General features: G+C 43.3%; 1 protein-coding gene across 2 annotated transcripts in view; it reads left to right on the top strand.

Moving 5' to 3' along the window:
- Window positions 1–18,156, top strand: part of PIAS1 (protein inhibitor of activated STAT 1) — a 446,958-nt gene that overhangs the window by 153,821 nt on the left and 274,981 nt on the right. The gene's annotated exons all lie outside the window — the stretch shown is intronic.

Here is an 18,156-nt window from a genome sequence, read left to right as displayed (position 1 = left end):
ATTCCGCACTTAACGTGATTTAGTTTGTATACCATTATGAGACCTGCTCATTTTGGTGTAGTCCCCTTTGGTGCTAAGTGATCAACCTCTAACAATTACAAAGGAGTATAAGCCAACCATGCCAGATGTGTGTAATGTGGAATGCTCCTCCTTCAACAATAAGTATTCAGCATTTTTCTAAAAGTTGTTTAGTTACAAATATTTCTAAATTTGGGAGAGACTCTTTTACATACATGGGGCGCTAAGCTGAAGAAGTCTCTCCTTTCCATTGACTGCCTTGTGATTTTGCTGGTCAGGTAGCATAAAATGTTGTCTCTGGGAAGGCCTAGTGTGGTCTCTTTCTCCATAGATCTAGTCTGCTATATCAGTCAGTGCTGTTTGTTTTCTGAAATGTTGTCCTTGATATAGGTGATGTAAGTGCAGACTATGCATAACTGTGCTAGTCAAGATTGCAGAGCATGGTATCTTGTTTGAAAAGTCCTATTTCATAGTTCTGGAACTGCTGTCATTTCAAATATTTGATTGCTGTTTTTACATGTCACCTACTGCTACAGAGCGTCAGTATATGGAAAAGTGGCTGGTGAGTGGGCTTCATATATGACAAAATTCAATAATACAACATTCTGTTTTTTATTACAAGGTAAAGGCTATGATCACTCTGATACCACGAAGTAACAGATATTCTCTGAGGACCCACTCTGCGCTACACAATCATGTTAGGGCTTGGTCAAAAGCTAGAGAGAATACCTACATTTTAGTTCTTTTGAAAGCTGAACAGCTGTCCTGTATGACGATCAAGTTTCAATGAAGGGTCTGGAGTTAGATGGATCAAGCAAAGGGAGGAGGATGGAAAAGCACAAGCGACTAAATGCCGTTTTTTTGGGGGGGTAAATGTAATCAATGACTATGATATTTGTGGTGAAAACTGTAAAAACGTAAGCGGGTATACTTTTGCAAACCATGGTAAGACATATTTTGGTTGCTGTTGGTTGGACACGTGTTCTGAGCCAGAGTTGATTACCAAAACAGCAAGCAATCCTCCGTTTTGTTTTTTTAAAGGCCTCAATCATTTTTTTATGCAGAACTGTTTTTGGTAGAGTTGATTAGCCCATTGTACTATGTCCCTGTCCCCTTAACTTAAAGTTTATGATGAGGATGTAACCTCTGGAGAACATTATGGCTAATGTGATGAAGGTAATTGGCTTATGTGCATTTTTTTAACCAAAAAGCAGAGAATACATTAAGATTTGTTTTGCAAGAATGTGAGGTTTAGTGAAGGGAACATAGGTTATATGTTACTCAAAAGTCCCTTCAAGGGAGCTTGTTCAAACCTTTGTCATCACCAGTAAGCCCACTCCAATTAACCATTTTAAAGTAAAGATTCTTAAATGTTTGAACTCCTGACCAATTTTCAACATTCAGTAGGTCATGCAGTATGCTCTTCAATACAAATGCCTTGGATGCCATAGTACTTCTTGCTGACTTTGTTCCTAACCTCAAGACATTCATACCAGCCTCCAACATGACTTAGCATATCATCTAGAGATGGTTGGCAAATTGACTGCTCCCAAAGGTCATCTTGATGGAAGTGGGAATGGGTTGAACTTCAGCAGTGTGAGACAACCTTGTCAAATTCTCATACTGCGTAAGACACTTAACACGATTTAGGATGATCAGGAAAAGCAGGTACAAGGTAGAGCAAGTATTGGATTTTTCCTCGTTGCTCTGGTAAAGTTTACACCTTCTTGAGTACACATTGTGCTTGACTTCTGAAATCCTCACGCATTACACCAGACACAGGAGTATAGCACATTTCGCTGAAGGTCCCTTCCTCAACAGAAATTAATTATTGGTCCAGAATGAGAGAGGATTAAGCACTGCATTGTCATCCAAAAATTGGGAATAATTGGGTTCCAGAGGAGAAGCAACTCTAATTCTTCCAACCAAATTACAGGCCACGAAATGCCTCCTCCGGCCCTGTAACGTCTTTAATTAAATGGCAGCTCTGAACACATGAATTATCCTATAAGCCAGACCCAGAGTGTGGGCACCTAGTGAAGATCAGATACCTCTGATCTCCAGCAGAAATCTTACTTTATATGAGCTTACTGGAGCTGCAAATGATCATTACATTTGGATATAAAAGTCAATTGGCGGTTGGTACAGGTTCTCACAGACATCTCTACTGCCATGTGGTACCACAGGAAACTGCGTTAAGTAGAGTCCTGGTCCCTGTCCCCAGTGGTGTGAGCAACTAAAACCGTTCTGGTCACCAACCACACTAGTGGTCTCCCTGAATGCCAGAGTGGATGAACAGTTGTTTGGAGGGCCACAAGTGCCCGTCTCCACATTGTCAGCAGATTTACGCCAAGGCGTTCTCTAGGAAACACATTTTGGCTGTGATGGAGTGAGGGGACTCGTGCATTCCCGCAGTTCACGGTCTTGCCTCTGGTACTAAAGAAGATCAGGAAGGATGGGGCCAAGTCATATCAGTTGCCCCAGACCGGTCCAGAAGAGTGGAATACCAAGAGCTTTTTAGCCTGATCATTTGCACTCAAATATGGTTACTATTCTAAAAGAGGAGCTCCAGATCCAGCAATGGGACAGGGTCCTGCACCCTAATCTACAAAGCCTACTTCTCCAGTGGGTAAATATGGTTAACTTTGTGGCCAAAGTGGAGGATGTCATCCTTGCTGCCAAACTTCCTTTTAAAACTGTCTAAGCACTGGGATAAATTGGTTTTCTTGTGTGGTGCCTGAACTAGCGATGCGTTTGTTTGTCCGTTCATTGGTCCAGCAAAGCTTTGCAATTGGTACAGTGAAAGGTATCTTGTCAGACCTTTCTTTGTGTTTACCACACCAACTTTCCTTATTTAAATCATCAGTTGTAATGCATTTTGACAATGCTTTAGCACATATATTTCCTCCCAAACCATTCCTAATTCCTCAGTGGTACTGCAACTTCGTTTTGAAACTCTTGAATTCCATACCTTTGAGCTTCTCCACAGTTGTTCTTTAAGGCTCTTGACACTGAAAACAGTCTCTTATCCGCATCACACCACCATGAGTGAACGGGGGCACTATCCGTTCAACCACCCTTCACCACCTTCTTTCCACACAAGTGGGTGCTAAGACATAGGGCAGCCTTCCTTTCTAAAGTTGCGACACCCCTTCTGTGTTTATCAGTCAGTCACTTTGCATACATTCTTTGCCCAACCTCACTCCTAGAAGGAAGGGGAGGGGAATCCACTGCCTTGATCCAGAAGGATGTTAAGCTTTTATATTGTCCACACAAAAGACTATCGGAGAATACTATCAGCTCTTCTTTGTGTTTTGAGGTGCAAATAAAGGCAAGACAGTTGAGAAGTGGTCTCTTTCAAGCTGGATAGCTTCTGCAATAGGTTATGCTATGCACTAGCCAAGTGGCAGCCCCCTAAAGGGCTGAAAGCTGATTACACCAGGGCCAAAGTGCTAAGAGTGCCAGCCTTCTTCTACCACTTTTATTTGGGAAGAGAAGAATACTTAGATGAAAATCCTCCTGCGGTGTTGCCTGTGCCTGTGAAACTACCTCTGCAGCCATAGATTGCTCCTGGGGGGAGAAATCCCCCCCCCCCCCCCCCCCCCCCCCCTTGCAAGTCTGGTCTCTCCATGTACACGAAGGCCATCATTGAGCAGGAGACCAAGTAGGTTCTGGCTGAGGCCCACAGAGAGATGCCTAAGCCATCTCTTACACCAGTTGGTAAGCCACTTGTAAAGTAACTATCTTCCACAAGATCTTCCCACTAAAAGCACAATAAGCATTTTCGTCAATGTACTGATTTCTGCAGGTTTTCCTGCCCACAAGGGCTCGGGTCTGACTTGACTTCTATGATTCCCCACCATCTTCCTTCACTCAATGCCTGTGGAGTGATGGAAAAGACTCCTTTCGGCTTCTGCCACAAGTGCCACGCAAAGTTCTCAAGGCAGGATCACCATCTAGACTGCAACCTCTGCCTGTCTCTGGAACACAGCGAAACGTCTTGTGAAGTGTGCCTGACTTTCCAATAGAAGAACAAAAAGAGGAATCCTGGGTTCATAACACGATGCAGGCACACTGAATCTAAGATCTATCCAATATCTTCAGGGACCAGACAAAACCAGATTGAGAGAACAGCCTCCACACAGAGGGCGACAGAGGTCTTGCCAGAAGTGGGGAATGGTCCAACTCTGAACATGAACTTTAAGCACAACAGATCGCTTTGTTGGGGCATCTGTACTGTGATGAAGCATTTCAGACTTAAAGATACAAACACAGGCTCATGGAATTCCACTGCCTTGCCATGAAGGTGTCTGGCACAAGACAAAGGGACAGACAGTCGTTCCTCTGCCTAAACAGTCATTAAAGGCCATTAAGAAAAGAAAGGCACTCACTTCTCCAAAGTCGAAACTAGTTTCGGAGCCGGCATCGAAAAAAGAGGCATAGAAGCTGTAAAAGCCTTCGGAGCCAAAATCTGGGCCCATAATACCCAGGGCACCTTCAGATGCCATGCTGCTGTTGGAGCTGAAAACGCCCTTGGCGCCAGAAAACACCTTCACACCCCAAGCCAATATTTGCACCCAAACCCATATCAACATTTAAAACGCCTTCTGCCATAAAGGCTTCAATGGCTAAAACACTCTTGGTGCCTAAAATAGCACAAACTCACACAGAACCCAAAGAATGGTCGGTTCAGCCTATTTTAACTAAACTACAAGCAAACATTCACGCCAGACAGACGATTCTGATAATAAACCCAGATACAGGCAAGGTTGTAACCAAACCACCTCTCCCACCTACAGATACATTGCAAAAACGTAAGAAGGCTTTCGAGGAAGAGATCATGGGGCCACAACCACAAAAGCCCCCACACAAAAAGCATAAGGACAGGAGCCCCAATCCCATGTGTTTTTCACCTGAACCTCCACCCCCTCTACCACCTACTCTTCCACCGCTACCTCTTCCTCCCCACCAACTCTTCCTCTATTGGCATCGCCAGCTACACCGCCACCGCCCCCACCTACAAGAATCACCTACCACCTCTTCTGTAGTGGAATCCATCATTAGGGAAAATATAGACACCCTAACTACACTCCATACTTTAAAGACCTACAGGGTTTTCCAGATATTCTGGAACAACCCTGGGAGGACTATAATGCAGACCTACAAGGGGATCCTAATCTATACCCTTCCCCACCTGATGCTACTCCCACATATAACTATGAAATACTATGCAGGATTGCGGAGTATCGTAATGTTGACTTGGACACAGTAGAGAATGAGAACGACTTTGTTGTGGAGACACTTTCCAAGACTCAATGCAATGTCCAATTTTTACCCATGCCAAAAGGCATGCTTAAACCCACCACAGACCTTTTTAAGCAACCTATCCAATCAAGGGTCCTGACACCTAGGGTTGATAAAGTATAAACCCTTACCAATTGACCCAACCTGCATCAAAGGGCAGATTCCTCCTGATTCTCTAGTGGTGCACACTGCCAAAAAAATGCCAACTAACAGGGCACTAGTGATATTCCTTCTACAGGAGAACAAGAAATGTGATGCTGCAGATAAACGTGTTGCGGTGCAGGCAGCAAACCACCTGAGGATCGCCAGTTTCTGTAGGCCTCTTGGTACAACAGAGCACAGTGGGATGAGGTGTAGGAATTACTACAGCACCTTCCAGAGCAGTACAAGCAAAGGGGATCAGAATTAGTGGAAGAGCAGAGAATCCTATCTAACACAACAGTTCAGGGTGATTTAGGTGCAACAGTCACTAGTGTAAAGGAGGTCAACACCAGCATTATCAACAGATGCCATACTTCGTTAAGTGTCAGGGTTTAAACCTTATCTCTAGCAGTATCTCCTCAATTTACTTTTTAGTGGAGAACACCTCATTGTCCCACAAGTGTACAAAATGCTGAAAAAGAACACTGCCAAAGCCATGGGTGCACTTCAAACATAATCGTAAAGAGGGTCACTGTATTTCCTCTTTCCAAAGATCGATGGCACTTTACGGTTGATACTAGACCTCTGGCCACTCAAGTACATCCTGTCGGAGCACTTCGACATGGTTTACTCCTACAAGAAGCCATACCGCTACTGCAGCAAGGAGACTTCAGGACAGCCATAGACCTCAAGGATCGGCGCTACAGCTGTTTTTAAGTAAGTGACCAACATTATCAGTTCAAAGTGTTGCCATTCAAAGTAACTACTGCACCAAGAGTATTCACAAAATGTCTTGCAGTAGTAGCCGCTCATATCAGAAGTGGTGGCACATATCTAGACGATTGATCAAGAGTGCAAGCAAACAACATTGTTTGTAGGACACTCTCAGATAATAATCAACTTTCTGCACACACCGGGATTCACACTAAATGCTACAAAATCACACCTGCAACCCTTACAAGTGCAGTTGTTCCTCGGTACTAACCTAAACTCCATTTTAGCTAAGGAGTATCCATGTCCTGCAAGAGTTAAAAGGAGCTACAGTTTGCATTACCTCTTATTCAACCACATTATCACGTCACAATCAAGACAATGATTAGCCTTATAGCTATGATGGCCTCATGTACCTTCATGATCACACGCAGGACTGCACATGCGTCCCCTGCAGCAATACCTACAATCCAATCACAATGGTCTCAAGCGGAGGGGCACCTACAAAATCTAGTGTTGATAAGGGCAGTGACCCATTGCTCTCTGTAGTGATGCAACAGCAACAATCTAGTGCAAGGTTGGCCCTTCAAAGCCCCGTTCCTCAAGCGACCATTACAACAAATGCATTCTTACATGGTTGGGTGCACATGGTAGATCTCGCAGACAGCGGTTCGCACTGCAGAAGCATCTACACATCAGTCACCTAGAGCTTGTTGTGATTCAGTTAGCTCTCAAAGCATTTCAACAACATCATTACCACAAAGTGGTTCTAGTCTGCACTGACATAGCAGCAATGTATCGCATTCAAAAACCGGGAGGCACACACTCCATACAGCTCTCTGTGATAGCAGAGTGTATATGGTACTGGCCCATACATCACAACATCCACCTCCTAGCAGAATACCTACCAAATACCTACCATGGGTGGACAACGACTTCGCAGATGTGCTCAGCAGGATGCAACAGGTGTAGAAGTGGGAAATCAATACAACACTCTCCCAGAGATAGAGAGATAGACCTCTTTGCTAGACAATAGAACACAAAATGCCAAAGCTTTGCCTCCAGTTTTCCTCACCCGCTGTACTAAGGCAATACACTGTGGACCATTTGGTGAGGGATATTTGTTTATGCTTTTTCTCCTCTCCCACTCATTCCTTCCTTGGTTCAGAAGCTCACACAAACGTCCCTCACTCTAATTCTAATAACCCCAACATGGGCCTTGCAAGCACGGTTCACAGCTCTGCTACAACTGTTGGTGCTACATGTGAAACTTCCAATATGGCCACCCCTTCTTTCTTAGGAGCAGGGCATGGTCATAAACCCCAATCCCAAACTACTCAATCTAGCGATCTGGCTCCTGAGGTCCTAGAATTTGGATACCTAAATCTTCCACAAGAAGGTATGACCATTCTGAAATAAGCCTGTAGGCCTACCACACAGGCATGCTACACAGCAAAATTAAAGATTTGTTCAGTATTGCTTAGCAAAACGAATGAATCCAACTGCTCTGCCCTACGGTAACAGACCTTACTTGCTAACTACTCCATTTTACAACAAGCAGGCCTTGCATATGCCTCCCTTTGGCTACATTAACCACCGCTAGCTGCGTACATGCAAAACAGACAACATGTGTCTTTGTTTAAAATTCCAGTTATCAAAGCTTTTTGGGAGGGATTAAAAACGTATTCCTCCCTCCGTTTCACCAGTACCTGTCTGGAATCTTAATATGGTTCTCACCAGATTTATGGGTCCTCCCTTTGAACCTGTACATTCATGTGGACTACAGTTCCTCACATGGAAGGGTAGCCATGTTAGTAACTATAATATCTCTTAGACAGATCAATGAACTTCAAGCACTAACTTTGGAAGAGCTCTTCTCCCAAGTCCAAACTGATACGTTGGTAGTAAGAACAAACCCCAAAATTCTCTCTAAAGTGGTTTCTTCTTTCACTGTAAACCAGACCATCCACCTCCCAGTTTTCTTACCAAAACCAGACTCTATAGCAGAAAGAGCAATACAAACCCTGTTAAAAGAACAGTAATGCATTAAATCGAGAGACTAAACCATTTTGTAAAACTCAACTTTTTATAGCCTTTTCAAATCCTTAGAAAGGCTCTCCAATATTTAAATCGGGAATTGCAAGGTGGATAGTGAGATGCATACAAACTTGCTACCAGAGAGTCAAACACTTGTTTCATGCAGCTCCAAGCTCTCATTCCACCCAGAAAAATAGGAGCCCCCATAGCTTCCCTGGGAAACATTCAACTAGTGGATGGATATCTGTAAAGCAGCCACATGGTATAATCCACATACATTTACAAAACATTGTGTTGATGCATTAGCTAACAAACAGGCTAAAATAGGTCAACCTTATTGCGAACACTCTTTCAAGCGTTTACGTCAGCCATTGCCTAACCACTGCATTTGGGGAGCACTGCTTTATATTCAATACTAAGCATACGTATCTGATAGAGACATCTAGTTGCAGATTCCTTACCTTTAGAATTTCCCCCAGACTTCAGTCTGGAACTGGAGATTTTTCTCGAGCAGTACCCTCAATCATTTTTTGACTGGTAATTTTCAACTTTTTGTTGATGTTTAAGTTGTTTAACTTCTGATGCGTTGAAGGATGTCTTCAAGGAAGACCAGCTTCAAGCGCTGCAGATTCCGGTCATCAAGCGATGTCCATGATGGATCCGCACTTCTTGTGCCTTTGACTGGAGCACGACCCAAAGTCTTGCTCAGTGTGTCGGGCCATGCATCCCAAGGCTTTGAGTGAGTGGTTTCTGAAGCTGATGACCCGAAGCTCAACTCTGCGCAAGTCGAGGTCCCGGTCGAGAGGAAGGTCCCAGGCGCAGTTACGGAGTCCTACATCATCGTTGTCCCACTCCAAGTCCTCAGGATGATTGGGTAAGTAGAAGAAGCACAGTCATGTGAAAACTCAATCTAAGAAAAATACCCACTCTGAAATCCTGCTACTGAATTAATCAGCACAAATGCTACAATGTAGACAATTACTAATCTGTCATAAACATCTCAATTGTTTACATTGCAACCAGTACTCAGATATGTAAGGACACGCTTTTAATTTTTGTGAGCAGCAGTCAAGGCATAAAATCTTTTTTTATGATATTTACAGGAGATGCAGTGGTGAAAAATGTGCACCCCAATTGAAAAAGGACATCACACACCACACAAATCAATCAAAGGATCACTGGTATTTCTTCAATCCTTGGTGTATCGCTACAAAGACAGCCTCCATATAGAGTTTCAACACATGTCCATAGAGAAAATCTCTTCATTTAAATAGTGGCAAGTAAGGTCTGTCTTGTTAGTTGTCGACCATGTTTCAACCCAGGGTCTCATCAGGACAAACAGTGACCTGGGGAATGGTTGCTTTTACAATATTGTTGCAGTTGGGGATGAGTATTGAAGAAAGACTGCATCTTGGCTCTGTACATAAGCATCCAGTGCTGTATGATTGTGTCCGTTTCTATACTGTGCTCAGATTAACCTTCAGTTGCAAGGATGCCGTTCTCATTAACTTTAAGGTGTTCCCACTAACACTTGTAGCACTGCCTCCCGAATGTAAAGATAAGAGCCAAGATGTGGTCTTTTTTTTTTTCACTACTCATCCCTAGCAGCAACCATATTGATAGTCGACTGGATACCTCCCCAGATACTGTCATGCTTTCGCCTTCTACCGTGGCTATGGAGTAGGATGCTTTATATTCTGTGGGGGTGTGAAGAGCATCTGAGGTCCTGGACCTTGAGTTGCCTTTGTTGTCAGTCAGGACTAACTTCCTGGCAGAGGTGTTTCAGCCTGGAGCTTCATCTTCCGAACCCCTACTCCCCTTCAATGAAGCCCTTACAGGTGCCGTACTGGTTACCTGGACCAAACCCAGGAAAGGGGCTTCTGTGAACAGTATAATTGCCCGCCGCTAACGCATTGCTCTGGCTGACCCAAATTTCCTTGTGCAACACCCTACGCCTGAGAGCTTGGCCATCTAAGCCTCTTCCTCCCGTGGCATGTTAACTTCTGTTCCTCTGGATAGGGCTTCCAAGAGGCTGGACACTCTTGATTGTGTTCTTCTGCCAGCCTGACATTGCCGTCCGTGAACACTGCAGTCTTTTGGGCTGTTAATCCCACACGCTGTGGGATATGGTTGTGAAAGTGCTGCCACAGGTCCTGGAGGAGGCCCAGGCTGTACTTTCCAAAGCAGTTGCTGATGAGACAGACGCAACAAAGTTCACAATCCGCTGTGGGCTGGATAAGACCGACTCACTGGAAAGAGTGGTTTCATTGACAGGGGCCCTTAAGTGCCACGTCTGGCTTTTCGGGGCATATCCAAGCTAATCTTATGGACATGCCCTTTGATGGCACTTCTTGGCGAGCGAAAGCAGACTTGGCGCTCAAGCGCCTTAAGGATTCTAGTGCGATGGCCAAGCTCTTGGGCCTCACTGCAGCCCCCAGACCCTCTCAGTCTGCTTTTCACCCCTTTCGTGGCTACAGTAGGAGTGCCCAGTCACCTCCGTTACCATCCAGTCACCGTGCTGTGCATGCTGCCCAGCCTCTGAGTGGCTAGGGAGGTGGGATCCTCTGCTCTAGTCTATCAGGGAACCGGTGGTCAGGCCAGTCCATCAAGCCCTGCTCTGCAGCTGCCTTCAAACCTTCCTAGTCCGAGTGTTCCCTACCATGGACTGGGGAAGGCAGGATCTGCCATCACCTGCTCTGTTAGCAATCCATCATGTCAGACAGGTGGGCTTTGCAGATAGTCTAAAGTGGCTACTCCCTTACCTTTGAGACTGCCTCTCCATCCATGCCACCATCCTACGATCGGATGATGGAGGATCACTTGACACTTCTCAGAGAAGAAGTTACAGCTCTCTTGGCCAAGGACGCTGTAGAGAGGGTGCCTGTGCTAATGTTGTTGTTGCTATTTCCACTACTTTCTGGCACCCTAAAAGGGCAAAAGCCCTCCACCCTATCCTAGACCTTCAGTCCCTCATTCTCTTCCTCAGGAAAGTGAAGTTCAAAATGCTCACTCTGGCTCAGGTTCTTTCGGGCCTCGACCCAGATGATTGGATGGTAGCGCTGGATTTTCAGGACGCTTATTTCCATATTCCTGTCCTGCCTGTCTGCCCGCAGATGTTACTTGTGGTTCACAGTAGGCCCCAAGGCAGTTTCAGTTCACTGTGCTGGACCAACTTGGGAAGATGTTTTCTTCCTCCAGCCTGGCATTGCGGTTCTTGAACACTGCATGCCTTTTGGGCCATTAAACTCGTACTTTATGGGACATGGTTGCGCAGGTGCTGCCACAGATCCCAAAGGAGGCTCGGGCCTTTGTCTCCCAAGCTGTTGCTGATAGGGGAGTTGCAGCAAAGTTCACAATATACAACAGACTTACTAGGCAGATCAGTTGCATAGACAGTGGACTTGAGGTGCTCCCCCTTGGCCATACCTGTGCCCCTTGGAAGTCTGGCTGTTAAAGGCAGGTTCGCCCCAGGCTGTTGTCTCCCACCTCCAGACTATGGTGGATCCTCTGCATTTGCTGGGGTTTACTATTAACATGCTGAAGTCACACCTGGCTCCCTCTCAGATGCTCCCTATCATCGGAGCTGTTCTGGACACAGTGCAGTTTTGGGTTTCCCCCCTCGAGCAGCGAGTCCAGGATATTCAGGCTATAATACCAGTTTCAGCCTCTATCCTGGATTTCAGTAAGAAAGGCTGAGGCTGCTGGGCCAGAAGGCATGTGCAAGCTATGCAGTAGGACCTGAAGTTCCTGTGAGTGCAGCATCGAGGAAATCTCGCCACACACTCTGCAGGACTTCTAGTTGCACACTTCCCACCCATGCACAGCCATATCAGGAGGATGAGCATTATTACATTGCTCCTGAAGCATCAAACGACCTCCCATTCCACATCCGCATCTCCTCATCCTATCTTCAATTCTGAAAGAAGCTGAAGACCTGGCTTTTCAGTTAAGCAACATACCAGAGGCAGGGCTACGCACACACACCGGCTCAGTGCCAGGGTACCCTCGCGGGTCTTAGAACTTTTTGAAGATACATATAAAAAAAAATAATCACTAACAAAGGTTTCATTAAATTTATCAAACTGGAATTTTTAAATCAAAAGACTGGAACCTTTATTGATGAAAATACCCATGCCGCAAAACACCGCTACAATGCATGTTCATAGATTGCTTAATTTTGCAATTGAGTTATTGACCATCGAATTGCATTTTTGCAGTAATTCATTATCCATCGTCCTGAGGCAAAAATCCTAAACTGTGAGATCCCCGCACCACAGATGTCATATTTATACGTTTGGCCACAATCTGGTTCAAAATCACAATCCAATTGGTAGATTAGAGCGCTGAGAAGAGTTTACAGGCAATGTTCAGATCATTTGCGCATTGGAGCCACAATTTGGGCTTTGGGACTTTACAGAATCAATTAGGTTTGATATGGAAAGATATCACTCTAAGGTTTGCCCAAAGTCTCAGTTAGTTGTCATGCTGCTGACATATGCAAAGAATGCAATTTTTAACTGTCACAGGACCACAAGACACTTCTTGTCAGGCACCTGTATGGAGAATGAGCACACGTTGAGAGAAATACAGTTTGGTCCATATCATGTAGTTAAGGTAGGCCTCTAGTTTTCTGGTACTGTGCAACCAAACGTTACCCCTATTTAAGTGACTGAAGGTTCCTAAACATATTTTTCAGAAGACCACAAAAGAAAACAAAGTCCATATCTTGTGCCTAGCCTCCATCAGTTACTTACAGGTGAAGAAATGTCTCAAAGCTCCTGAAAAGAAGGGATGTATCATACAGTGCGATCAACACTACCTGCTTAATGACGCTAACAGGTAAATGCACCAGTGGGCCTGAAAGAACATCAGCTTTGAATCAAAATGTCTTTGATCCTAATCACAGTGAGATTTACCTCCCTTCTGAAGGACGGAAAGTAAAAACCGTGCCCACTGTAGTACTGCAGCAACCTGTTTTACGTTGCATCGCAGAAAATACACGAGTTTCAGAATACAAAAAAACTAGATATTTTTAAAAGAAAATAGGCTAACTTTTGAGCGGGCTTTAGGTACAGTGCATTCCTAAAAGTGAACAAGGGAAGGTATGGAAGTACCTGATCCTGGAAAGATTCAATTTTTCCCAAGTGCGAGTGTAAATTTGAGTTTATTATAAGCATTTTGTAGCCCTGTAGAAAACCAACATCCTCAGACTTTTGAAGATGTGGGCTGTTAACCATTCAAAGACTTACTGCTAAAAGATGTTGCATTTTTTTACTCCTACACAGATCAGCATGTGTAGTGCTGCAAACAAGAGTATTTTTCTAGTGGAGATACTCTTCCAACTACAGTGGTTTCATTGGTATCTGACCTTGCTGCCAATTGTGCTGCAACTGGGAAATTAACGTTGTATAACCAGGAGATCATTCGAAGGATGGGTGCTCAGTCTGACCCAGTTGTAGTCCTGATTGTTAATGAAAGGTCAGGCATAGCCCTGAAACTACCTTTAGATTTATTCAACTGGGGAAAAAAGAAAGATATGGAACATCCAACCTCTGGTGTATAGCCATTTGCATCTGACTGCTAAGAAAATGGTGCCATCAATAGTTGGAGGATGTTAGTGAGATTATCAAATGCAGAACTGAAGAGCAAAATAACAACGTAAATGTTATTGTGCTGCAGGACAGGAAATGGTTACCAACACATGTATTTAAAGTATCTTAGATGTGGCTGCAACAGCCAACATGTAGTTAACATTCACTCATAGTTATGTTTTTTCCTCTGGTTTCTGACCGAATGCTCAAACACAGTAATTAACATGCTTTTTTGATTGCACTCAGGTCATTGGGCAATGAATTTGTGATGCTGTTAGAGTATTGTAGGAGGGGTACTGTGATGAGACAATTCATGAGTATACTCCTTGTAGGGACACAACATTTTCTCAGAAAAAGCCAGCTCTAAGTTACTTGGCCAAGTACAATCATCAGTCTTCATATGGAAAGCTTTGTCAGCTTAATGGCAATACTTAACACTGCTGCAAGAATACTTTAATAATGCCGGACAACACATCCAGCAGTGGAGAACATGTCAATCACAACTCTTATTCATCCCCCAACCATAGCATCCCTTTCAAGGGAAACGGAAGCGTTTGCTTTATTTCTGGATAAAGGTCAATTTAGAAAATGTTCAACCATATGCTGTGGGTATGCATTCTGCATCAAGATAAACAAGAAAGCAAACAAAAGTAAATGGGACCTCTTATGTTTAGGTGAAGTGCAATCAGTACTGAATTAAAATGCAGTAGAGGTATCTCAAGCAGATAAGAGGTTTTGCCCCCTATGTTTTCTGATTTCAAGAAAGTATTAGCTCATTGGATTAAGATTAGACCAAAGCCATTGATTTGGAAGATGTTCATTGACGCATCATGATGTGTCTAAAACTAATGTATTCTCTGCACTGTATAATAGATGTAAAACATTGCCAACATTTGGTACTAGCATTTTGGATCAGTTACGCTGTTACAGCATTGATCACCAATACCAGTTGATATTTTGTGTGTCTATTCAGAATAAAGACAAGTGTGCCACTTCTGTAGTGGATTATGGGAAATGTTATTCAACAAAGTCCATGAACAGAGAAATGCCAGTATTGTACCTTTTCAGCTTCACAGTGAATGTCAAGATCCAATCTTATCCCCAATTAGCAGAAAGATTCTATGGACACACATAGATGGTGAAAGCCCAAAATTACAAGCAGAAATAATTTTGGCAATCCAAAAGAACATTACTGTTTACCCGTAGTGTGATACTTAGAAAGTAATGTAATTGTTGGAAATGGTGGTGGTCTGTTTAATTTTGTCATCACAAGCACAATTTCACATGAAACCACAGCTGAGACAGTGAAAGTGAGCATTCTCTGAGTGAAAAGGAGGGTCTTTTTTTTTTTTTTTTTTTTTTTAACAAAGTGCAAAGTAAGTCTACAATGGTTGACCAAACCTCATTTACATATGTCTTGCAACTAGTATATTGCCAGTGACCATTACGATGAGTCCCTGACGATGATATTGTATTGCAATAGTATTTATATAGTGCTTACTACCCCTCACGAGGCGTCAAAGTGCTTTTTGGCGAGTAGCACGCTACTCCTGAACCCAAAAGTAATTAGTGGTGGATTAGTATAGGGAAATATGAGTACAGTTTTAGTATTATTAGGAGTTAATTTGAGCCGCGGATATGTGAGTTTGTTAGTTGGATTGACTAGAGTAATGGAGGGGTGGAAGAGGGAAGAATCTGGAAATGTTAACTGGGAGTTTATGGTAATAGGAGTTAGGCTTGGGATGAGTAAAGGGGGAATGGAGGAGGGAAGAGTCTGTGGCAAGGGTTAGGGAGATCATAGTAGCAGGGTGAGATAAATGAGGGAGAATGTAGTAGAGTTGTTTGGGAGATCATGGTAGTAAAGTATGGTTTGGGTGAGTTAGATGTGGAAGAGGAGGGAAGAGCTTAGGCAGGGTTATTCAGGAGATGAAAGTAGTAGAATGGATTTGGGATGAGTCAGAGTGGGAACGGAGGATAGATTGATAGAGACATGACATATGGTGATGGGTAGACAAAGTGTGATATAAAATGAGAGCATGGATTCATAAGTCGCTAGTATCTAGTTTTTATAACATGACTTCTTTTGCCACATCTGTTGGTCACCCTGCTGCATATTTTGGTCCTTTCTGCCACATAATTCCAGTGTCCCTGTACATACCCAATGGGTTAGAAAGCCTACTGGAATAATTTTTCCGACAAGGCCCTTAAAACACAAACTACTACCAGGTGCAAAACCAAAATTCCAACCATAAGAGAGCTTACAAATGCACTGAATGGTGAGATGAGTAATTTGTTTGGGGTCCCCGCTAAGCTAGTGCGGGGACCCAGAGATGAACAGACAGAAAGAGTGTCATGGTGAGCGTTTTGGGGGTTGTTTGTATTAGGACCACCACAAGCTGAGTAAAGAAAAAAAATGCTTGCAAAGCAATATGGGGTGCGTTTCCCGAGTGCAGTGAATATTGTAGTATCGGCTCTCCCGCTGTCGGGAGAGCGGCTTTGAAGATTTCTGTGTTTTGTACGTAAAGCATTTATCAATTACAAGTGTTCTTGTGAAAGCTATGGAGAATGAAAGGGAGAGCCAAAAGAAATGACTGATAGCTAACTGTGTGAACAATGTGACCAGCATTTCAGTATCGCCGATGGAGTTTGCGCTGCTGTTCTGCGTTGTTAGTGACTTGGAGCACAAAGGGGAAGAGGCAAAAGAAAAAAAAAGGTTTGCTGACGCTGAAGTATATTGGCAATTATCTATGTAACAGGGTCCGTCTTCAATGCGGTAACACAGCCAACCTAGTTGGGGACAAACGTAAATGATTTACCAATGACATCAAGGGATTTTTGAAAGGCAAGCCCACGAACGAGTGAAAGTGATGGGAGTAAGATGGGCGTGGTTACAACAGATCGTAAAGCGCTTGCGAGCGCGACCTAAGAAATGCTTGAAACGGTGGTTTCCAGCCCTCCAACGGTTGTTTAATTTTACACACATGCACAGCATGTCAAACTGAACGCAGCTTCTCTGAGACGAGCTTCTCTCAAACATTATTGCTAATTTTATGTATAAGATGTCTGAATATAAAATTACATTCAAATTCATTTCCATTAGCAAAATCAATTTACACCACAGAAACTGTTCTGTATGAGATTAATGTGCTTAGAAGCCATCAGGATTTGGCCCTACTTCAGAGGCCTGGGCAAATTTTGCAGCATCCTCCAAATGTGTCCATAACGTTGACACAGTGTATTTTAACATGTAACTATATTGCATAGAAATTTACATTTAGAGATGAATCCCCGCGGCTTGAAGGAAGTTGTGCCCAGTGTGCTAAGCTTTTTTCACAGGTTACTTACTGCACGTTTTTACAGCCCAACCTATGAGCAAAGATAAGGGTAGTGGATGAGCTGAAAAGAGCTAAATTTGATCCATTTTTGTAAAGTAATCCTATAATTGCGGGTTTGTATTTTTAACCGGAGGGTAAAAGTAGAGTTGTCATTGAGTAACAGAAGTCACTGCTCTAACATTCAGAAAGATCCGGATAAAGGATTGATGAATATGATGCCTCCTAAAATATTAGGCATTTGTTTGAAGTCGTTAGAAGACAAACTGGCACTTTGTGCCAATGTCCAGTGTACAAGAGCCAGCAGGCTATCTAGATCATTGAAAATGTTTTCACTTTTCACCACATCATTCCGTGATGTCTCTTCAGAATGAGTCTTTACCAGGAGTCTGGTGTCCAAACATTAATCCTTAAACGAGGTAGGAATTCATTTCTTGGTACCTGAGTGGTATATCTTAGCTAGATGTACCCTACCAAAGACTAATGCAGTGGCTTTTTTTCTTCTTGCCGTGTCAGACCAATGGCAATCAGTTGTAGTAAGACTAACGCCCTGAGAGCAAAGCTTAATGAAAACCCCTAATCATTGGGGAATATTTACTTATTTTACTTAGATATGCATTCCGAAGCTAAAAGAGTGTTTGTGTGAATTCCTAGCTTTTACACACACGCTATTGGAAATATTTAGCTATGTTATATAAAGGGCATTCAAAACTCCATCAGTAATTAAACTGGGATTAGGAAAATTAATTGGTAATGAAACAGACTGCATGATAAAAATCAGAAGAAAGTTTACACAACAATCTTGGATTAGCATTAGCTTGAATACACAAGTGAGGGGGAAAAAAACGACTGAACAGATAGGAATTATCCTGTTAGTCCATATCTGACAAAAACTTTAGGTTTCTGTTTTTATCGTATTTGAAACAGAAATCGAACCCAAGTTGGCGAAACTCACCTGATGAACTCAACAGAAATAGCAGTGGGTTTCATAGGGAAGTTCATAACACGTCAGCCTTCTAAAA

This window comes from Pleurodeles waltl, chromosome 3_1 (assembly GCF_031143425.1).
Source record: "Pleurodeles waltl isolate 20211129_DDA chromosome 3_1, aPleWal1.hap1.20221129, whole genome shotgun sequence".
NCBI classification, from domain to species: Eukaryota; Metazoa; Chordata; class Amphibia; order Caudata; family Salamandridae; genus Pleurodeles; species Pleurodeles waltl.
Note: the sequence above shows the minus strand (reverse complement) of the source record. Positions and strands in the feature narration are given on the sequence as shown.